The sequence below is a fragment of the Herpailurus yagouaroundi genome, unplaced genomic scaffold (assembly GCF_014898765.1).
Source record: "Herpailurus yagouaroundi ecotype Mexico unplaced genomic scaffold, PumYag 182, whole genome shotgun sequence".
Classification (NCBI taxonomy): Eukaryota; Metazoa; Chordata; class Mammalia; order Carnivora; family Felidae; genus Herpailurus; species Herpailurus yagouaroundi.
This window is the reverse complement of record NW_024412413.1, coordinates 11,297,563-11,320,948: the sequence shown is the minus strand read 5'-3', so window position 1 is coordinate 11,320,948 and position 23,386 is coordinate 11,297,563. Positions and strand designations below refer to the sequence as shown.

At 53.4% G+C, this 23,386-nt stretch overlaps 1 long non-coding RNA gene across 2 annotated transcripts in view; it reads left to right on the top strand.

Moving 5' to 3' along the window:
* The window catches only part of LOC121040412 (uncharacterized), a 28,999-nt gene that overhangs the window by 1,229 nt on the left and 4,384 nt on the right, over positions 1–23,386 (top strand). Inside the window, exon 2 of one of the 2 annotated variants that reach the window (XR_005795274.1) lies at positions 21,974–22,046. The exons of the other annotated variant lie outside the window; for it this stretch is intronic. This is a non-coding gene — a long non-coding RNA (uncharacterized LOC121040412). The remainder of the gene's footprint in view (positions 1–21,973; positions 22,047–23,386) is intronic. 2 annotated transcript variants of the gene reach the window in all.

Below are 23,386 nucleotides of genomic sequence, written 5' to 3'. Positions count from 1 at the left end.
GGTTATTCCGTACTTTCTTCTCTTTCCCTCCGTTTTTGTCTTGAGATAATTTGTCTCACAATTTCTCGGTGATTTGGTGATTACCAAAGAGTATATGATAGATGACTAGATTAAAAACAGACTTTTTTTTTTTTTTTTTTTTTTTTTTGGTGTTGTCTAACTTCTTTCCCTTAGCTGAGAGCTGGTCTGCAGGGGTAATCGGTGCGTACTTTTTGATGTAGAAAAACGACCTGTTTCTCCACCCTGCATAAAACTTCCTTTTCTCACTCTCTGGTCCTTTCTCAGAAGGGAAGGACCCTTACGAGGGGCGATTGCGTGCTCCTGGCACCCGGGAGAGGGTCCTGGTGTCCAGAGGAACAGAACCACAGTTTCGGCAACCTCTGCTAAGGTACCTTGAGGGTATAGCAAGACATTTGCAGACTGAAGATTTCTCCAGTGTTGTGTCTTGTCCTGTGAGGACGGGGGTGGGAATTGAGGTGGGAGAGGGGCTGAAGTGCTGATGCACTGGGCAGGGAGCTTAGCAAGTTCCGCCGGGGGTTCAGGTGTGGGCTTTTCTTGGCTCCGGCCCATGAGGCAAAAGTGAAGGGCAGACGAGAAGGCCTCTTAGATGGGCTGGGTCTTTTGGGGGGAGTGGAGACAGGCTTGTCTGAAGCCACGTGAGACTGAGAAGCTTGCCCTCACTCCTGCCTGTCCCCTTGGTTGCCTCTGACCTATCCAAGAAGTCCCTTCACACTGGAGGTAGAGTCCTCCTTCTTCCCTCCCATCACATTTCAGAAACTTCTGTTTGTCCACGGAGGCTGCTAGCATCTTAGCCACTGACCATAGCTGAAGATCTGCAGCATTTGATTAATCTCCTGGCCAGATAATCATGGAGAAAAGGAAAGGGGGCTTAGGGGAATGTAACAGCTTTGGCCTATCAGTGTGGACGGAGCAGACTTCTGGGGACAGAACAGGCCTGGGACCACGGGTTGCCTCTGCTGCAAGCACACTCCAGACAAGTGGGTTTCCTAGAGCCTTGGCTTTACCGTATGTAAAATGAGCACACGGGTACCTGCCTCTTCCTTTTCTGAACTTGTTCCTGGCTTCTCCCTGCTTCGCACCGCTGCCACCGCCACCGGGCCCGGGCTTCTTCATCCCATTTCTAGCGCTTACTTGGCCTGCATCGTCGCCCTCACTGACTTGTGAGCCCTTGAGGTCAGCGCCCGTGTCTGGTTCACCATGATGTCCTGGGACCTCGTGTGCAGGCCTTGGTACATGGCCGGTGCTTGATAACAACGGCTGAGTGATTACGGTGAGGATTAAATGGTAGGAGACAGGTGATGTGCCTGGGACACAGTAGGCTCTCAGTGAACGTGGCTTTCCTCCCTCTCCTCCCCGCTTTTACATCCAGTTTGGTCTCTGGCTTCCTTGATCTAACTCCGGTTCTGCTCCCCGCCCCCCTTGCCGACCGAACCCACCCCTGCGGCCCAGATGAGGCTGCCTGGGAAGAACTGGCTTGGTTGAGTCCCATTCGATGGCTTGGACCCACCAGGCACACACACTTAGCAGCTGCTGAATGGGTGCTCTGAGGGGAACAGCTTTGTGTGCCTGCAGTTGGTTACTTGGGAAGGGCTTAGAGGAAATTAGCTGAAATGCCACAGGCCTATTTTGAGCTCCTTCTTTGATGGAGTGGAAATCACATGGGATTTGGGCACAGCAGACCTGGCCTGGAGGCACAAAGCTGCCTTCTCCTCAGTTTTGACCTTGGGCAGTCTCTTAACCTTTCTGGAAGCCTCTCTTCATCTGTCAAGGAGGATCGTGGAGGAATCTTACAGGGTGGCTGTCACTATTACACGTTAATAGCAGGAACAAAAGCCAACGGGCCAGACAGCGGTCGAGGCCGAATCCCACAATAACGCTGCGGGATACGGACGATCCTTGTTCCCATTTTACAGATGAGGACACGTAGCAGGTTAAGTATCCGGCCTAAGGCCGCCCAGTTAGTGAGTGGCAGAGCTGGGAGTCAAGTCCAGCGGCCGAGCTTCAGAACCACTGTGCCTTGACCCAAGATACGGACTTCCTGAATAAGGGTATTACACCCAAGTGTGTTGACTTCTCATCCGACTTGGTGAGCATTTAAGGGAGTGACTTCTAGGTGCTTGCTGTTTTCACAGAGATTCTTACACTTACCTTCCCAACAACCCTACAAATACATATTACTACCTTATCCTACGGGCGAGTAAGAAGAGGCCCAGAGAGGTCACATATCAAGTCCCAAGGTCATATAGCCAGTTGACCGGAACAGCAGAGGCTTGAATACTTTGCACTGCTTCAAGCTCTGCCGGCTCCACGTCCCAAAGTTTATTCGCCTGTTCATTTATTCGTTCAAAACACCAAGCACCTACTAGGCGTCAGGCACTGTATTACTTCCTGAGGATGTTGGGCAGGCAGACACGGTCCCTTCCTCCAAGGACCTGAAGATATGCGGGAGGAGCAGACAGGTAAGGAATAGCCACATCAAAGGTGAGGGGGATGGTAGGAGATGGAGACTACCGGGCCTTGGAGTAGGGAGACGAAACCCAACCTGGGGGGTAAAGGACATCCTCCCAGAGGACAAGGCATTTAAGCTGAGATGTAGGAATCAGAGTTAGCTAGGCCAGGACCGGGGTGGCTGAGAAGGCGAAGAGCCTTCTAGGCTGAAGGGGAACAGGCACGTGCCGAGGTTTGAAAGTACACACGGGTGGGAAAAGACGATTGGCGGGTTTTAGGGAACTCAGGCGAAGTATGGCCCATCTAAAGACAGTGGCAGGGAAACGTTTTAGGCTTAGAACCTGGAGGCCTTGGAAAGGAGGTTGGAGCGTAAGGAGCCTCCCGGAGGAGGCTGGTGGGGCAGGAGACAGCAGGGCAGTTGTGGTGGGGCTCCAAGCAATAGACAGGGGTGGCCTGGATCCGTGGTGACATTGGGCATGGAAAGAAGTGGAGATTCTTGGGGGTATCGGGGAGAAAATTGATGAATATCGGTGCGCGTTATAGAGACAGCCGCTCTGAGGGAGAAGCAGGCTGGAGGGGGGTGGGGGGGCAAAGCGCGGGGAAACTGAGACTCCTGCTTCGGTCACGGGTGGGATTTTGCTACATTCTATTGCCTCTGCACTCCCTGCCCCTATCCTTTCTCTTCTCCTCGTGGCCATTAATTAATTAGGACTGTAAATCATTCACTCAATTACGTTCTACCCCGCCCCCCGCACCCCCTCCCGGAAGTAAGCCTCACAAAGGCAGAGATTTTGTGTTCACGTTGTATTTCCGACACTTAGAACAGTGCCCGGCACACAGTAGGTGCTCTATAAAGAACAAGTTACTTTATTGGTCTAAAAATCTAAAAGCATGCATCCAGACGCATAGCTTCTCTGTTTCAGGCCATGAGCTGAGGTGCTGGGGAGGCAGATGAGATAGAAAATACCCAAACCAGGGAGACAGGCAAGCAGACAGCTAATTCCAAGAGACTGGGCAGTGTGGTCCAGCCCAGGGAAGATCTGGGGTGTGTGGCATCCCCTACTGTGAGCTCCCACAGCCTCCCGGTGCTTCTCCTCTTGTGGTTTGGAATTTCTGTTTAACGGCCGGCACACAGTAGGTCCACGAGGCCCATCTGATGAAGGAAGGAGGGGACAAAATGAAGACACGCGTTATGGAAGCCCAGGGAAGGCACTCTGTGTGACATCGGCCCGTTTTGTTTACATCATAGCGCTTTGCTGCAACTTGACATTTCTTGTTTATTATCTGAAGTCTCTCCCCCCCCCCCCCCGGGCGGCCCCCCCCCCCCCCCCCCAGGCCACCAGACCTCATCGGTCTTGTTCATTCCAGGCTCCCCAATGCCTAGAAAGTGCCTGAAGTGCTCAGAGAATTTTTTTTTTTTTTTTGAATGAGTGAATAAGGTTCAGGCTATGGGGGATAAGCAACAGGGACCAGATATAAGCATTTGGGAGACAGTCGGAGCAGGCCTCCGGAAGGCCCTGACACTCGGCAGGTGGGGTGGGTGGGAAAGGCGAAGGTGTCCCCGAGGTGCGATGAGAGGACTGAGAGCATGTGGTGGGGAGGCAGTACCCCCCGGGGTCAGACTTGGGGAGGCAGCACTGGCCTGGCTTGTCCACACCGCTCCTCCCGGGCCTGCTCTGCTCTCTTGGTCCCACACAGGCCATCACGGTGACCAGAGACTTCTGGCCTGGACAGCTGTTGAGCCCCATGCTGGAACAGGTGCTCCAGAGAGGCCCCGATGGGGCCGGGAGGAATTGAGATGCTAGGAGACTTGGGGTTTCTTACCTTGCAGCACTGAGAACAGTTGAGAAAGCCTCAGGGAACCCCAAGAGTCTGCTGCCAGAGGGGGCTGGCCGAGTGGGGTTAGCCCGGCTCGTCGTGGGGGGATGTGGTTCCTTCTGAGCCTGGTGAGAACCAGGAGCTGAAAATCCACACGTGGAGGTGTCCACGGCCACAATTCCCCCAGACAAGTGGCTTGCCCACACCCGGGACTCGCAGCCCCATTCTGTGCTCTGAATCACCAAAGCTCTGCCCCACCCCACCCCCAACCCCCGGCTGGTGTGGGATTTCACCAGGAACTGAGTCACAGTAAAGAATATTATGATAGAAAATCAATAAGAAAGTTACAGAGTAGAACAAAAAATAATACAATAAAGAGGACACATAAAGATGCAGAGGCGAAGCAAGAAATCGAATGTTAAAGGACAGAAAGGCAGGCAGAAAAGGTGACTTCCGGTGACTTTTCAGGGAGAAGGAATCCAGGGGTGGATGAGCGAGTTTGGGAGGGGACCGAGAAGGGATCCTGGGTGTCCTTCATGACCAGGTTCGGCCACCCTGCGGCCCCTCGTCTTCCATTTCCCTCCCAACCTCCCCTCCTCCAGTCAAACCAGACTCCCGTGCCTGGATCCCACGGCCCCAGGCCTACCCCAGGGCCTTTGCATCACAGTTTTGGTGTGTGGGATGCCTGTCTCCTGGCGGCTGATTCAATCCCTCCTTCCCGAAGCTGTCTGCTCAGAGGCCCAACTGACCACCCGATAGAAATGCCCGCCTTCCCTTCCTCCATCACTGTCCATTCTTTACCTGCTGAATTTTCTCCTTAACCCTTAACAGCCACCCCCACCCCCCACCTTGGCAAAGTTCACCCTGCCATTTATTTTCTGGGTTATAGTGTAAGGGTCAGGGTCTGGTCACGTTATTATTACTCCCCCTGCCTCTCTCACAGCATCTGGCACATAGCAGGTGCTCACCAAAAATGACCCCCCTGGGCCAGTAGGGAGAGAAGCGGAAACCCCAGCCCGCAAGAGGAGGCAGGAAATGGGAGTATCCCGGAAGAGCTGGCCTGGAACTGTGCACGGGGAAGCCAACTGTGTCTTCAGGAGAAGATACTGGAGGTTTCTGGGAGGCGGGGGTGGGGGTGGGGGTGGTCTTCCAAGGTTCCGGAGCAAAGTAGAACTTGGAGAGGTGACGAAGCTGCAAGGACAAGGGAAGGCACTCCTCTCCGTGCAGATTTCAGGCAGTTCAAGAAGGAGGGGCTGTGGAGACTGAGAGTCAGGGCAGGACAGACACGGCCGGTCGGCAGGGAGCTGGGGACCCAGGTTCAGGCCTCCCGGCAGCGTGGCCTCGAGCGACCGATCAGACGCTCCCGAGTCTCAGCCGGCCGGTCTGGAAAATGGGGCAGCGTTGCCTGCCTCGAGGTGCTAGTCTGATAACGAAATGAAATAAAAAAGTGCTTCCAGCCCCGCCTCCACGGTAAGCCCTAAATAAATATTAACTCCACGTTGAGCTGCTGTTGGGCGTTACGTGCTTTGACTCGAACACAAAAATGAAAAAGACGTGGTCCCTGCTCAGTCGAGTGGAGGCGGGGGGGTGGGGGGTGGAGAGGCCTGCCGGTGGCAGTCAGTTTGGTGTGGATGGAAGGCGGAGGTGGCCACGCGGGCACCACCAAGAGGGCAAGGACATTCAGCATGGGCATCAGAAGTTGGTGGCTGCTGGGCTGGGTCTTGAAGGGTGAGTGGAAGGTGAGGAGCAGAGAGGGCCAGGCAAAGTTTTCGGGAGGTCCAAAGACAGAGGATGTGAAACGCCCACTCAACACCAATGTGTTGAAAAAATACAAACTTTAAAAGAAAAAAAGATTTAGAAAGTCAATCTCCAAATCTTTTTTTAAAAAAGCTTATTTATTTAGTTAGTTTTGAGAGGGTGGGGGAGGGAGGGACAGAGAGAGAGGGAGAGAGAGTCCCGAGCAGGCTCCGTGCAGGGCTCGAACCCACGAACTGTGAGACCGTGACCTGAGCCGAAGTCAGAGGCTTAACCCACTGAGCCGCACAGGCGCCCCTTAATTATTTTTAACGGAAGAGGTTTTCGTGATTTTTGCAAACTACGTGTTAAAAACTACGTTGTCTAAGAAAAGAATGGGTTGAACCCCTACTGGGTGTCCAGACTGGCCTGGTCCCCGCCCCCGGGATCACACATGCCCAGGAGGCCGACACTATGTAATTGATTATAAATTGGTTAATTGCAATCAGACGCTGCAGGTCATTCTGTTTTGCCAAAGTGCCTGGAGGAACTGGCGGAGATCAGGCTGGAAGGGGAGGTGGGCCAGGTCAGGGAGGGCCTTGAATCACGCACAGCACTTACTAGGTGACAGCTCTGTGCGATCGATACAAAGGGGAACAAGACCGGGTCCTTCGTTGGCAGCAACCAGTGACCAAATGCGGAGTGCTGGAGGGAAGTCCGTGGTGGGACAGGAGCACAGCATGGGAAGCGACAGCAAGGGAAGGCTTCATGGAGGAGGTGACATTTGCCTCTTTTTCCAACTGAATGGCAGTCCCAGAGCTGACTGTCCTGCCTTTCCGGCGGGACTTCCGAACCTGCAGGCTTAGAGGGGCACCAACCACACCCAAGAATGACTCAAGGGCAACGCATTCTGCGCCTCGCAGAGCCTTGGATGTAAGGGAAGGAGGAGCTGGCATCATACTGAGACATCGACCCAAAGACCAGAATGTGGGGAGCACCGACGGGCTGCTGCTACGCCCTGGTGGCTCGAGGGCCAAGGGCTAGGAGTCCCAGCTCCACCCTCCCTCATGCGCTATGTGAGCTTGAGACAGGTTATTCTACCTCTGCGCCTCTGTGTGCTTATCTGTAAAATGGGCATGATGCTGGCTTTATGGAGCTGTTGCCATCGCGATGATCGAGCGTGTGTCTCCCCCTTGGTAAGTTTTAATTACGAACGACTTGCTATTATACCCTGCCAAACGTGCCACCGATTCTCTAAGTGTGGCTGACCTGGCTCCTTGTAGGGATGGTCAGAATGTGGGCAGCCTGTTATCTGAGCCAGGTAATGCACTGCGTGATAACACCCCAGCTCACTCCAAGGGCCCGTTTGGATAGAGGGACTGTCTCCCAGAGGGACAAATGACTGCATCCGGAAGCTGGGCTGTAGCCGTGCCCCCAGACCAGGCTAAGCTCAGTGTCCTGGCCAGGCTCTTCTGAGCCACCTGCCCGGGCGCCTCACGTCCTTGTGCCACAGATGCTGTTTCTCGTCTTTTCCTGAGAAGTCCTGAGTCCCGAGAGGCTGGATCCTTGTCCCTCGTGCCCACCACTGTGTCCTTTGCATCGCACAGAGTTTGGCACGAAACAGGCTCTCCATATGTGTTTGTTGATAAACGGGGTGGGGGTGGGTGGGAGGAGAGAGGAGAGGGGCAGGAGTGATAATAGCATATGTTTTTCCGTGGCGGGGGAGTCCCGTTGACCACCCAGCCCCCACCTTTGCTGAGTGTGGCCTGTGTGCCGGGTGGGGCTTCACATCGTGTGAACTCGCGGGATCCTCACAGCAAGGCCTCCAGAGAAGTTCGGTTATGGTTCTCATTTTACAGATGGGGAATCCGGGGCACAGAGAGGTCAAGCCGCTTGCCCAAGGTGACTCAGCCAATAAGTGATAGAAGCAAGATTCCAGCCCTCAGGCTCTCGTGCGGTAGAGCCTCCTACTTGCCGATTGCCTGTTGTGTGTCCGCCTCTTTGTCCTCTAATATCGCGGGAACCTTGGGGACACTGAGGCTCAGGGATGTGAACGTGTCAGGCCAAACTGCCAGCAAATGGCAGATTCACCATGGTTTGCACACGGCGCTCTGCCTGTCTGTAAAGTTTCTGCCCGTAGTAATGAGGGCCCCAGAGTGCGGAGAGGTCCTGCGGGTCGACTGTCCCTCCCCTGCCCTGTGTCAGTGACGGGGACGCCTTCTTTCTGGCCTCTCACCTAGGCCTGCCCCTGCCTCCACTCAGCTGTGGAGGCCACACTGAATGGGGTAGTGGAAAGAACCCGGAGTCTGGAGCTAGAAGACTGGGTTGAATCCCAGGGACCTTGGGGAAGGTGCTTCCTCACTCACAGCCTCAATGTCTTTAGCTTGGAAATGGGAAAAATAACATGACTCCCCCAGTACAGTATGGTATGGGTTAATTTAGATCGCACCCCTAGGACCGCATGCTACACAGACGGTGCTTGGGAAACGTGTGGAGACGGGGGCATCTCCCTGGTTAGAAACTTCAGTGAAGTCTGCACACTGGAAGGCCGGACCCCGTCTCCTCCAATCTCGTCCGTCTTATTCCCTCCGTCACCCCCGATCCCCACGTCTACACTGAGCTCCGGCCCCGCTCCCCTTCTTTCTCTGGACAAACCAGGCTCTTTGGTGCTCCCCGTGCTCCCCTATCTTTCATGTGTCCACCTGGATCCCCGTGGAGATAATCTGCGGAAGGGCATAACTGGGACAAGGACATACCCGCCAGCTCCTTCTGGGTCTTTGCTTTTCTCTTTTGCTCGTCTCCCTCGTCCTTACACATTCCTCTCTCCCATCCCGTTCACCCCCGTATCAAAAACCTGTGTATTTCCTTTCTTTTCTTTTTTAATGTGTATTCATTCCTTCCTTCATTCATTCAGAGCGTGCACTAGTCGGGGAGGGGCAGGCAGAGAGGGAGAGACAGAATGCCAAGCAGGCTCCGAGCTGTCAGTGCCCAGCCCGATGTGGGGCTCGATCTCACGAACCATGAGATCACGACCTAACTCAAGATGGGGAGTCGGATGCCCAACCGACTGAGCCACCCAGGCGCCCCAACAACCTGTGTGTTTCTACATGTTCACACAACCGTGAACAGAATAGACCTGCGGCGAACGTTCACACACAAACACATGCCTTCGTCTAGTCCTGTGCACGCGCACTTGTGGGGCTTGGCCACCTTGTCGCAAAGTGGGGCCATAGGAGGCACCCCTTCCGCATCTTGCTTTATCAGCCAAACAACAACCCCCATGAGGCTCTGTCTGCGTCAGCTGCAACAGCCCTAATTCATTCTTTTCATGGCACTGTTGTATTTCACAGTGAGGAATCGTGATCATTTCTTCATCCAGTCTTTTACTGGCAGGCATTCTCCTTATCTCCTGTCCTCTCCCCGCACCCTGAGCCTGTAAGCGGTCTTGAAGCACACACCCTTCTACATACATCCGCTCACCCGGTGTTTTTATTTTGATGGACTAGATCCCCAGGGGCGGGATTGCTCAGCGGAAGGGTATCTGTATTTTTTATTTCAGGCCGATGTTGCCAGATCGCTTTCCAACAGTGCTGTAACTTGTCGCCTTTCCTCCAACAACTTCACGAGTCTCTTTCCCCGCATCCACTCCAGCCATAGGTGCTAGTATTATTTTTCGATCCGGTATTTGTATACATTGCAATATGGCAAGTGGTTTTAGACTTGCATTCCTTATTTTCATATTGACTTTGTGAGGGGGCTCTGTGGCTACCAAGTAATGTTGGGGGGGGTGGGTAGGATGTCTTTTTATGTACAACTTTCTTGTTTTCTTATGCACTGAGACTGACCCTGTCATCTTCCACATTTTCTCCCAAGATATTTATTGTTGTAGTGTATTTTTGGATGTTAGCTCTTCAATCCATCCAGCGGCTAGTCATGAGGTTTCAACTTTTTTGCAAAAGAGAGCTTTTCAAGTTTCATTAATTGAACAATTCTTCATTTTCCAACTGAACTGAAATACCATCTCTGTGCCATATTGGATTCCTGTGAATATGTTGACCTAGTCCCGCTCTCTTGGGCTGTTCTGCTGATCTGTGCCTCACTTCCCTGCCAGCATCACCTGAATTTGGTAACAGGGGCCTCCACATTTCTCCCCGATGTTTTCTCTTTCATAGGATCTGGTTGTGATTAGGTCTCCCTTCTTCTATGTGAACTTTGAATTATTCTATTCAATGGCGTGTTGGTCACCACTGGATCCCAGTGACTTACCTGGGGTCAAGCATTCAATTGGGGAACAGAAGATATTTGTTGAATGTTTTGAGGCTCTTCTCCTTCCCCAGTTGGCCCCATCCCTCTACCTCTAGGTCTATAAAGTGTATTAAAGAGCAATATTCAAGCCAAAAGTAAGTTAACATGAAAACGTGTGCAGAGTAGATGGCTTGAACCAGAGAAAGCTTCCGAGATGCTGAAACTCTCAGTGCATTGTTTTGTTTGAGACACTGGAAGCAAAGAGAGAGAAGCATTGATTTTTTTTTCCTGCCTCTGTTTATTAGACACCTACTGTATGCCAGTAGACTTATTCTAGGTCTGGGGATATAGTGGTAGCCAAGGCCAAGGCAAAAGTTTGATTCTTGGGGTGTGACGATGCTACTGTGTTCATTATTTTCATTATTTTCCAGTGTGATGACGATATTGTGGTTCTATTGAAAACAGAGGGTCCCTGTGTTTTAGGGACACATACTGAAATATTTACAGATCCAATTACATGAAGTCTGGAATCTGTTTTTAAGTAAGCTGCGGGTGGGAGAACTGAATGGAAGTACAGGTGAAACAAGATTGAATTGATCATTATGGGAGCTTGGTGATGATTTCATAGGGTAATATTTATTATACGATTCTCTCTACTTTTGTCTATGTTTAAAATATTCCATAATGAAAAAGTTTTAAAAATGCATACAGAGGTTATTATGTTTCAGGCATCATTCCAATTGCCTTAACATCCAGGAATTCATCAAGTCCTCACAGAAGCCCTGTCTTAGTCACCTGGGGCTCCTATGACAGAATACCATAGACGGGGGTGCTTACACAGCACACATTTATTTCTCAAAGCACTGGAGGCCGGGAAGTCCAAGATTAAGGTGCCAGCTGACTTGGTTCCCGGTGGGAGCTTTCTTCCTGGCTTGCATACGGCCACCTTCGTGCTGTGTCCTCCCCATGCAGAGAGCGAGTGAGCGAGCGAGCAAGCGAGCTCTCTGACATCTTCGTATAAGGGCAGCAATCTCATCATGAGAGCGCCTCCAAATACTGTCACCTCCAAATACTGTCACATATGGGGGTTAGGGCTTCAACCCACGGATTTGGTGGTGGTGGTGATGGTTGGGGACACAGTTCAGTCCACAGTAAGGCCTGCCCAGTGGCTATTGTCATCCCAGTTGAAAAAAACAAGTCCCCCCAAGATTCGGGAACTTGCCCAGGATCACAGCTGGTAGGAGCAGCGCTGTCTGGCCCCGGGGTCCTGTTGTCAAGCACTGTTTCTGCTTTGACGCCTATTTGTTCCAACGAACCTACACACAAAGAGTGATATGTGTAATCTGCAATACAAAGTGCTATAATTTGTATACAACGAAATAATTTCGTATGGCAGGATGGCAGGAAAGGCTACGAGAGATTAAAAAAAAATAGGATTGTGAGAGAGAGAGAAAAAGAAGACCCGTCATGGGAGGAGGGACCGAGGCTGCGAGGGGTGGGGGGTGGGGGTGGGCAGGGTCCTCGTTCAGCAAGTATGACCAGAGAAGGACCCTCTGAGGAACTAAGACCTGAGCGAAGATGGGGAGGCTGTGTGGAGGTCTGGGAAAGACGTTCAAGCAGAGGACTGACAGGTGCAAAGACCCCGAAATAGAAACAGGAGGCTGAGTGGGGCTGGAGCACGGCCGGCCGAGAGGGATGATGGCCATGTAAGCCAAACGGATCATTTAAATACATTTTCCTACATCTTGCTGTGCTAAACTCATCTGTAACAGAGGAATAATTTAATTCCGAAGCCAAATTAACTGCTCTTTGCCTTCTTGCAAGGTCACCTGCCTTAAATTTTTTTTTTTTTGAATAACTCGATTCAATTTTTCCGCTCTTGCCCCATTTTCTCCATCTCCTACACGCTTTTTGAGGTGGTTATAACGTTATTATCTTATTATTAGTCCCTAGCAGGGATAATTCACTTTCCAATTGATCTCTGCTGCTTATAAAACGCCAAATCAACTGGAAGCATAGGAAGCAAGTGGTTAGTGAATCCTGAAAGCTGGTGTAGACAGAAAGTGGTGCGTGAGAGGCTGGGGGCCAGGCACGGCCGACCTCTGATGCGTTGAACTGACCTGTGGTTGAGCCGTCCAAGCGTCAGAGGAGCGTCCACGAGGCAGGTTGTCAAAGGTGCAGGTGGAGGTTCCTGCTTGCATCAGACTCACCTTGCTTGTGCTTTAATATTTCACACGGTCCTTGCTAGTTTGCGTTTGTTCTAAGTAAGCATCCGACAATGTCCAGTTCAATGGATTCTGTAGGTAAAATGTGTCCAAGCACAATGTTTCCCTTGAAAAAAAAATGGCTGGCGAAACACAGATGTTTGTCGTGCAGACTTCACACTGCCGTTTTGACTCGAGCCTGGAGAGTGTCAACCGTGGACCAGCGAGGTTCAGGGTATAGATGGTGGGATCACCTGTGATGTTGCCAGTTGGAAGAAGAGGCCAAGGACGGACCGTTAAATGGACAAAAAGGAGAGGCTATAAAATAAAACTTATTCTTGGGGTAACAGGATGCCATTGAAAAGAACAATTTTCAATTGTCCTTGAGAGAGAGAGACAGAGAGAGAGAGAGAGAGAGAGTCCCAAGCAGGCTCTGCACCGACAGCCCAGAGCCCAACAAGAGCCCAACACGGAGCTCAAATTCACGAACCGTGGGATCACGACCTGAGCTGAAATCAAGAGTCTGATGCTTAACCAACTGAGCCACCCAGGTGCCCCCCACCTTTTTTTTTTTTTTTTTTTTTTTTTTGCTGATTCTTGACTAGTTTATTTGGAGGGGGCAGTTAGGGGGATACAGAATCAAGAGGACAGGGGCGGAAGGGAATGGACAAGAAGGCTTCCGCTGAAGGCTCGGGGGGAATTATTCGGGGTGTTGGAGGGAACCCTGGAGAAGCAGCTGTAGGGGAGATGAGACAGGAGTTGGGAATGAATGGAAAAGTGGACTTTAAGAAATTTGACAGGGGTGCCTGGGTGGCTCAGTCGGTTAGGCGTCCGACTTCAGCTCGGGTCATGATCTCACAGTCCGTGAGTTCGAGCCCCGCGTCGGGCTCTGTGCTGACGGCTCGGAGCCTGGAGCCTGCTTTGGATTCTGTGACTCCCTCTCTCTCTGTTCCTCCCCCACTCATGCTCTGTCTGTCTCTCTCTCTCTCTCAAAAATAAATAAAGATTTTAAAAATTAAAAAAAAAATTTGGCTGCAGTCTGTGTCTCTTTGTGGTGTCGGAGCAACATAATTAGGGAGCTTGAATTATCGTGAGTGTTTCGGTGGTTGGATAGATTCTTTGACTATTACAGCTCCTTGTGGACTGGACCACATGGGCCATGGGGCCATGTGCAAGGCTACAGCGAGCCAAGGCCAGGATGTAAGGGAAGCTTCTCGGGTAAGATGGTACATTGGCTACCGATTTGGTGAAAGTTCATGCCAAACTATACAGCTTAGACGTTAGACATGTGTCTTTTGGTTTCAGGCGCTAGGTAAAAAAAAGCCAAAAGAAATAAACTGCTCTAGATGCGGGGTCAAGAGACCTACATATTTGTCCTTGCTTCACCAGATGGGCCCTTCCTGCATTCCGTAGATTACTGGGTGAGCAGTTCTATAATACCAGCCCCTAGTTAGGTGCTGGGCATGTAAAGGTACAGTGTTCATCTTTCTGGGTAATTTTGTGCTCCGTTGTGAAGGGTGGGCAAGAGTTTATAGACAGACAGTGGATGGAAGGGAATTTGAGGCAGAGGGATGTGCGTGTCCAAAGACATGAAGGTTTACAAAGGCATATCTTCCAAAAGCAGAGAAAAGTTTAATGGACCTCAGATCTAGAGTATGTGCAGTTGGGAAAATATGTGATTGATTTCCCTACTGTTGGCGTTAAAGATGTTTCTATTTTTCATGATTATAAATAATGCTGAGATGAACATCTTTTTTTAAATGTTTATTTTTGCGTGCGCGAGAGACAGAGAAAGACAGAGAGACACAGCACAAGCAGGGGAGGGGCAGAGAGAGAGGGAGACACAGAATCTGAAGCAGGATCCAGGCTCCGAGCCTTCAGCACGGAGCCCGACGCGGGGCTCGAACTCACGAACCATGAGATCATGACCCGAGCCGAAGTCGGACGCTTAACCAACTGAGCCACTCAGGCTCCCTGAGATGAACATCTTAATGCATTAAATGGTTTCTGCAGTCGGCTGTACGGTAGATTCCTACAAGTAGGGATCATGGGGAGTTTCAGTGGGAGAGTAACCCGGCGGGTCTTGCCCTGTGACTTTGTCCGAGTCACTGGCCCTTCTGGGTTTCCATTTCCCCACCTCAGAACGTGGATCCCAGGAATGAAAAGAACCTTTCTGGCTCTCACATTCACACATCTAGTGGCATCTTCAAACCGTGCTTTGTCCAGGACTTGCGAGAGAGATCTAGATTCCTACTGACGGAGAAAACTACTCACTATTTCATCTCAAGCAAGTCACATCCCTCCTGTATGCCCCAATCACTCTGTTGGCTCAGCAAGGAGACTAAAAGAGACTTAGGGGGCCACAAAGTGATGCTCGTGAAGCTTTTTTAATAAAAGAATTCTATGGTCCGGAGCATGGAGTCTCCTTCCACACCATCCCTTGTACGTAGACTTCTCCTTTTCTTGCTCTCCTGTCCCCTCTGGCCCATTGGTTCCCTCCCTCCTCCTCAGGGGGGGCTGGAGAAGGATCCACCCTGTGAGTGACATCCTCCCTGGGGGTGGCCGCTAACTTCATCGATGTTCAGCGACTGTTAACGCCGATACGCCCTGAGCTCCTGTCCATGGAACCCGCTCACCAGAGCCAGCACCCCTTCTCTGGGCGGAGCCCCCGAGGCTCTAATAAGGGCAAAACTCCCCTCCTTCATGTCTCTTTAGTCTTGGGGTGCCCCTGCCGTGTTCAGACTCTTGCTTGGAGGTGCTACCTTCTGTTGACTCTGCATTGAAAGCTAGTGGTCACTTACCTCTCTGGGTTTATTTGGTGAACGAGTTTTGGGAACTTACTCTTCAAGATTCCCACACCCTCCTCTGTGCTCCTAGGGCTCTGAAACCAGACTCCCTGGGTTTAAATTTTCGGCTCTCTCCTTGACTAGCTATGTGAACACATCTGAGTTACTGAATCTCCCGGTACCCCCGTTTTTCCATATGTAGCACAGAGCCCAGTGCGGGGCTCAGACTCACAAAGAACCATGAGATCATGACCTGAGCCGAAATCCAGTTGGTCGCTTGACCGACGGAACCACCCAGGCACCGGTAAAAGGGATAATAACTTTTAAGTGCTTACAACAACGCTTGGCATGTAAATGTGTTCAATGACAATTACACTGCCGTGAATTTCAATATGAGGGGTGATATTAATATCGGGGTGTGGGTTAGTATCAGATACTCTTCCAAATACACATTCGTACTACAGTGTAAATGTCTGATACGATAGCGTGACACAGACCTCAAATGTTTATCTCGAACAGCAGATGTTTAAGCCAAAGGGGCGAATGCTTAGACGTGGACTTTTGACGATCAATAAGATCGAGGAGCTCAGAAAAAGGGGTTCTAGAATTAGTCAAATTTGGGTCATAGTTCCTGCTCGGCCACTTTATTGTTGAGTGGCCGTGGGCTGGTTTCTTACCTTCTCCGTGACTCATAGGGTTGTTGTGTGAACATGAGAAGATATTGTGAGTAAAGCATGTGATGATAAGGTGCCTGGCACATAGTAAGGTCAATAAATGCCCATGGTGGGAAAAGTTCTGGCGTGGAGGAGAGGCTGGTGGCAGGAAGTCTCCCACGGAGTCCTGACCCTTGCCAGCCTGTGGGCTCTGCTTCAGCTGTGTCCACTGGTCCATCCCGTAAACATTCGTTAAGTACCTACCGTGTGCCAGGAGTTCCTCGGCTGGATCAGTCCGTTCCCACAATTCGCGTTGTCATTGTAAATTCTACGGACATCAGTCCCCCTGGATGTTAACTAGGGTGTCTAAACAAAAATGACAATGTGACAGCAAATCAAATTTGGGAACCAGAATTGGAGAGCACTCAACGGGCTCCGTGGCCGTGGGACCTGGAGCTTTGCCTACCCTCGTGCGCCTTGAGGGATGACTGTGGGTGTTGGGTCTCCTATGACCGCAGACTCTTCTTAACACGGCCCTTGCCTGCATCTACCTCTCCACTGTCTGCTGCAGGCATGACCCCACCTTGCCGGCTGCTATCGCCCCATCCCTCATCTCCAGCCCAGCCCCAGGGGAAATAGAATCAGCTTTCCAAAACTCATGTCCTTTGAGCCATATACTGTCCCCCCTTGCACATGGTGCAGGGACCTCTTCTCTCCTCCTTTGCCTTGCCGGTTCTCTTCCCCCTCCCGGATGCCTCCTGCAGTCCTGGTCTGGGATGGGGGCCCCTTTTTGACTCCTCCTGGCCTCCGCAGGGAGCCTCTCTCATACTTGATGGTACTTCCTGGCACCCGCATGCTTCCCGCTGTCCCCTTCCTGGCCTCTTGAGAGGGCGTTGGAGTGGGGACTGCCGTGTAGCCCCGTGGCTTGTGGCCAGAGGGTGGGCGTTTGTGACTGTGCACACCTGTCTGGGCCTCGGCGTCCTGCTCTGCGAAACAGGAATCGTGACTGCAGCAGCTCGCAGGACGCCACATGGAGGGAGAAGTGGCCTTTGCTCTCCCCGCTCTGTGCCCTTTCGTGGCGGGGAGGCCGCAGACTGTCATGGAAAGAGCTCCCACCTGGAGCCTGGGTTTGGATCTCAGTTGTGAGACAAAGGGCAAGTGACTATACGCTTGAAAACCGAAACTTCCCTCTCTGCCATATGGGATGCTTCTATTTCTCTTTCACTGGGTTGAACTGAGGTTACCCGGGTACAGGAGGACACAGAGTAGGTGCTTGATAAATGTATTTGCAAAAACGACACAGGCTTGCAGTTGAGCAGTCCCGCGGTCCTGGGGCATGTGACTCCCTGGGAAGGCGCTCTGGAGGACAGGGGAGTCTACGGCCCCATTTACGGATGAGAGAACCCTACTTTGGCTCCCAGCTTACCCTGAGGATGGCGTGAGGGTCACCTGCCCTCAGACGCACCCTGGCTGGGTCTAGTACGGCTCAGTGCCTCTGCACATGGCTAAGCATGGTGGCGGTGGGAGTCGTAGAGAAGCCACATGTCCTACCCCGCCTCCCCCCCAACCCCCACCCCCCCCCCCCCCGCCCCGGGCTGTGGGTGCTGTGCTCCAGGCTCGCCACACCAGCTGGCAGGCCAGAGGGCCACTGTGAGTCCTGGGGTCGCCCCGCCCTAGCTGTGTGCCCTTCGGCAAAGTCCCCTTGCCCTGCCAGGTCTCCGTTTGCGCATCTTGTCAACGGAGGGGTGAAGGAATCTTGATCAGAGCAGTGCTGTTGCACAGACAGAAGGAGATAAAACATATGAGGCACCTTAGCAGGCCAATGGCACTCAGGGTCATCATTATTATCTCGTTTAATTCTAACCCTTAAAGCTGGAGATCCCAGGGAGCCTGAAAACACCCCCTGATGCCTTTGGCCTCCAGGCGGGAATAGTTGTATTACCCCTTTGTCTCACGGTCCCGCTCCAGGCCCAGTGGCTTGTCCACGCTCCCATGGCGGGGGGAGGGGGGCATTCTCTTGACATCGTGAAAGGTACAGCCCAGCAGGTCCCTGGTGTTTCAAAAGCACCAACGCCTGGCCCGGGGTGGGGTGGGGTAGCATTTCACAGCCTACAAAGCCCTTCCTCTTTGCGCCTCTCTTACCTCTGGTGTTTTACAGTTGATAACATCACAAAGTGTCTGCCCGGGAAGCAGGGACGCTGGCCCAGGACTCACAGATGAGAACATGTAGGCCGAGGGAGTCACACGCGGGCCCAAGGCCCTGCCTCTGGGGTGGCCCTAGGAGGAGAGGTTGGGGGGGGGGCAGGGAAGAGGTCCGAATCCGACTCTGCCCCAGTGCCCTGGGCTCTCCCTCCTAGCCCTCCCTCTGTATCCTGCAGAAGATAGAGCCTTCCTGAATGAAGCTCGGGAACGCTGCCACCGTTCAATGAGCTAATGGCGAAATCGGAAACTCAAGGGCTGGTAGCAGAGGCAAAAAAAAAAAAAAAAGAAAGAAAGAAAAAAAAAGACAAGCTTTGATTCATGGGCAGGAGGATCAGTGAATGGGGAAGACGGCCTCCAGTAATAGAGGAAATGCCTGAGTGGCACATCCTTCCAGCGGAGTCTCTCCCCGGGAGAGGAAGGTCAGGTTAGCGGAGGCCTCGGTTAGCGTCGGAGCCTGATAGGGGAGGCGAGGGAGCACTGCAGTCAGAGCAAGCCTGGTGAGCCCCATCGGTGAAGTGGAGGGGGGCACGGGAGGGGGGCAGGTACTGGGGATCACAGGGCTCCCCCAGGTAGGGGGTGTAAAGTCAGCAGGTAGGAGCCAGGCACATAACAGGGGCTCACCAAAGAAAAACACCTGAAAACTCTTATTTTTATTTTTAAATTGTTTTGAGAGAGAGAGCGCGAGTGAGCAGGGAAGGGGAGGAGCAGAGAGAGGGAGACACAGAATCCCAAGCAGGCTCCAGGCTCCGAGCTGTCAGCCCAGAGCCTGACTCGGGCTTGAACTCACAAACGGTGAGATCATAACCGGACCCGGAGTTGGACGCTTAACCCACTGAGCCACCCAGGCGTCCCTGCCGCCACTGGTCTTGAACGCACGAATGAGTTAATTTTTACACTCTCGGATCTGGTCTCTAGTGTGTGTGGGGGCACTACAGTCACAGTACAGGTGAGGACTCAGGGATCAGAGAGGGGCGGTGATTTGTCCCAGGTCACACAGCTGGTAGATGGCAGAACTGGGCCTCCAAACCCCAGCTCCTTCACCTGCATCTGGGAGGAGATCGAAATGCATGATGGGGGGGGGGCGCAACATTCCAGTGTAAGAAGGAGAGTATTATTGTACCTTGACTACTTCTAGAACTTTCTTTGACCCTGGTGAACTTCTCTGCAAAGGGACCCTTTGTAAAAAAAAAAAAATTTTTTTTAAATTTATTTTTGAGAGAGAGAGAGAGAGAGAGAGAGCGAGCGAGCCTGAGCGGAGGAGGGGCAGAGAGAGACTGGGAGAGAGAGACTCCCAAACAGACTCTGCACTCTCAGGGCAGAGCCCGACGTGGGGCTCGATCCCACCAACCTCAAGATCAGGGCCCGAGCTGAGACCAAGAGTCCGACGTCCCACCGACGGGGCCGCGCAGGCGCCCCTGCAAACAAGCTCTTTGATAGGAGAGCCGGTGGGTGCCTCCCCCTCCCCCAATATTTGGGGTACCTGTCAGTTTCCCAAGTGGACGGAGACTTCCTCCGTGGGCAAGGAAACTCCCCGGCCTGAAACGGGAAAACGCGGGCAATTAACGAAGCCGGTTTGCGCGAAGGGCCTCGGCTTTCGGGGTAACCAGGAAAAGGGGACACTGTATTTTATTTTTTCGAATCACCGCCCCCACCGTGCTCTGTTGGGCTCCGCCTCTCTTGCTGGCTTCCTTCGGGACGACACCCCAGGCCCCTTCCATAACCCTCCCATCGCTGTCGCTTATTAAAAAGAATAATCTCATCTTCGTTATTAAGACTCAGCCCGGTTCCTTTTAAAACGTCGCTCTCCCACGGAACGCGGAGCTCCCCCGTCTGGGGTTGTGTGCGTGCGTGCTCGTGCGTGCGTTGTCACGCACGGGCCTACGTGCGTGCGCCCGTGCAGATGTGCTCGGGTGTGTACCTCTTCTGGAAGTCGGGGCCGGGAGGAAGTTGCGTCCTCACGTGACTGCATCCTGCGAGCGGGCTGTGCCCGTCTGGGCGGTTCAGACGCACCGTCCCCTCTGCAGACAGTCCTGTGTCCGCGACGGCGGGTTTGCTACGCGTGTGCCCCATGGTTTTTTTCTGTATTTCTGGCCCCCCACGCCTAGCTGCTGGCACCCTCTGTGAGGCCGGTGCCTGAAGGCAGGCTCTCTTGGGAGGAGGTGCTGGTCGATGTGGCTCAGACTCAAACTCCGTCTCCTTCTCAGCTCCCGGGCAAGTGGGGGTCTGCCCACAGCTCCGACTCCTAGGGACCCTGATCTTGGCAGTGGGCCAGGACATTGACTTAAGCCCTGAGTTTCTTAAAGACTTTTTTTTTTAATGTTTATTCATTTTTTGAGAGACAGAACATGAGTGGGGGAGAAGCAGAGACAGAGAGGGAGACACAGCATCCGAAGCAGGCTCCAGGCTCTGAGCCGTCAGCAAACGGAGCCCGACGCGGGGCTCAAACTCACAGACCGCGAGGTCGTGACCTGAGCCGAAGTCGGATGCTCAACCGACTGAGCCACCCAGGCGCCCCAAGCCCCGGATTTCTCCTTGGATGTCTGCTCACATGCTGGAAATCTCCCTGACTGCGGGAGAGGGCAGGGGAGGGGTGGTACGGGGCATTCCAGATCTTCTGGAAGGGCAGCCGGTGCCACGTTCTGCGTTCGTCCCCAGACTTGCACATCCCACGCGTAAATGCTGTCCGCCAGGCCGGCGTTCCTGCCCCTGGCGCCGTGGGAAGTCCCAGGACTCCAAGATTCAGACCTTTGAGATGGTCCTGGAGGACGTAGCGACTTTGTCCTCTATGGTGAACCCTCCCTCCCTCTTCAGCGGGAGGGCGGGATGGGTAAGGCCCAGACCTCACGGCATCCGGTTCCACGAGGTTGTGGACGGCGCCGGGCACCGCTGGGGGCTTCAGGGGCACTGGCACGGCGGGTTTCGAGGCTCACACATAGGCTGGCTTTTCAGAAGTGGCCTGGACAGCCCGTGGCAGAAGCGAACGTGAACCTGCGTCCGCCTGTCTTCCAAACCCGAAGCGACGGGTGTGGGTTGTCTGTGGTTGCCCAGAATCGATTCCTCATTCTCTGGTCACAGCACCCTGATGTCTTTAGGGAGCAGTTACCTCTTCCCCACCAAACAGCCCTGTCTGGTACCCTAAGCAGGATGTCGGGGGTCCTGCTCTTTGCTTTGTCGGGGGTCTTTGTCGGGGGTCACCACTATTCCTACCGTTCTCTTCTTGAGCTCTGGGTCATGTCAGGGTCCAGGTGGGGTGCGTGGCCACCCCTGGGCCTCCCGGGCCTCAGGGTGTGGGGGATCCTCACGCGGCCTCAGCTGACAGGCTCTGGTTCAGTTCCTATGGGGCAGATGCTCATGTCGCATCAGGTGGCCGCTCGCCCCAGCTGGTGCGAACTGACCGTGTCATGGCCCGGTGGCCAGCGAAGTCAGTGGGGCAGGGGCATGGGGGGAGGGGGGTCGTCTGCGCCGTGTTCTGGGGGCCCCTGCCCGGGGCGGACCGTCTCGTCCTGCGGTTCTGCAGAAATGTGGCCTCGGCAGGGAAAGCCCGGACTCACCACCCTCCTCGTCACCGTTGTCACCCTCAGCCGTTGCTGTTAAGAATGACCATCCTTACTGTTCTGAGCACCCGGAGTGAGACAGGCCCTTTGTGACAGTGAGGACCGCCCTAATCACGAAAGCAATAGCCACGCACGTTGCCAGGGTTACTCTTCCCGGAACCCGCGGGGAGAGGCGTGTGCCCATTTTACGGATGAGTCAGTTGAGGCGGGGGAGTGTTGCTGGGCACGCGTGGGGAGTCTTCGGGTTCCACTCGGTGTGGTCCCTTCAGCGGTGGCAGCGGCTGCTTTCTCCCGGTTTATACTTCCAGGCAGACACGGAAGTACTTGATCCTCGCAGGGACCGCAGTTTGACCCACAGGAGACACACACACGCTCCTCCTGGTAAGGTGGTTTGGATCCTGCTTCTTGTAAAAATCATCCTGGCCCTGTGATTCTAGAGGGAAAGTCACCGCCTCCCCCGGGGTCAAGCCCGCATCCTGGGGACGAGTGGCACTATCCTCACCAACGCTCTCTAGGCATCGGTGACTCCCAGGTTCCTACCTCCCATCGGGCCCCTGTTCCGAACTCCAGACTCACGCCTCCGGCCAGCTTCACCCCTGCAGCTGCACGCGGGTGGACAGCTCAAACTCCACGGCCCTCGGCCCCCTGGTCTTCTCCATCCTCCGGTCCTACTTCTCCTGTAGCTCCTTCCACTTTGGTTACTGGGTTCTCCACTCCTCTCACGCTCCGTCCCGGAGCCCTGGAATCATCGTTGGCTCCTCTCCCCCCCCCCCCCCCTTTACCCCGTATCTAACCCATGAGGAAATCCTATATTCGCCATCGATCATTTCTCTCTGCTTTTGTCCTGGTTTGAACCGCAATCCCCCGGCTTATCCCACTGGCTTCCTAATCGGCCCTCCTGCCGCTCTCCCTCCTCCCCCTCCATCCGTTCCCACTGCAAAGACTGAAATGATCCTCTTAAGACGTGAAGTCAGACCTTCTCCCCTCTCTGCCTGAGCCTGGGTGGTGGCTCCCCATTTCACCCCAGGTAAAAATCAAAGGTGTAAGGTAGCCTCCGGGGCCCTTCCTGACCTGGCCTCGTATCTCCCAGCTCTCCTCTGCCCGCACTGGTCGCCTGGCCATCCCCCAGCACACCAGGCACACTCCTGCCTCAGGGCCTTTGCACTGGCCGCTCCCTCTGATCCCGGCTAAACGCACAGCTCACTCCCTCACCTCCTTTGAGTCCCTGCTCAACAGGCAGGCTCCTTCCTCCCCAGCCACACTCAGATTGCATCACCCAGACCCCACCCCCAAAACTCCCGAGCCCCTCACCCTGTCCTACTTTGTTTCTTTGTTTGTTTGTTCCATAGAACGGATCGCCTTCTGGCATCTTCTACACTTGACTTAAGGAGAGTTAGCTCTGCCGTTTATTGTCCCACTCCTGACACCAACATGTTGGCTCTTCAGGGGCGAAGCTCTTTGCCTGTGTCGCTCACCCACGTGTGACAGGCTTCTGGTACCCTGCCTGGCACATAGTGTATGCTCTACGAATGCCTTCCTTATAGCTTCCCTCTGAGCCTCGAGTTTCTCCCTGAAACTCCCACTGTACTAGGTATTGTTCAAATTGCCAGGAGACAAAATGACCCGGTGGGGGGGGTAGGTTGCTGACCTGGTCTCTGTCCCCACTTCTAGGCTCACTCTTAATCTTGTCTTCACCTTTAAGCTCTATCATTCTTTTTTTT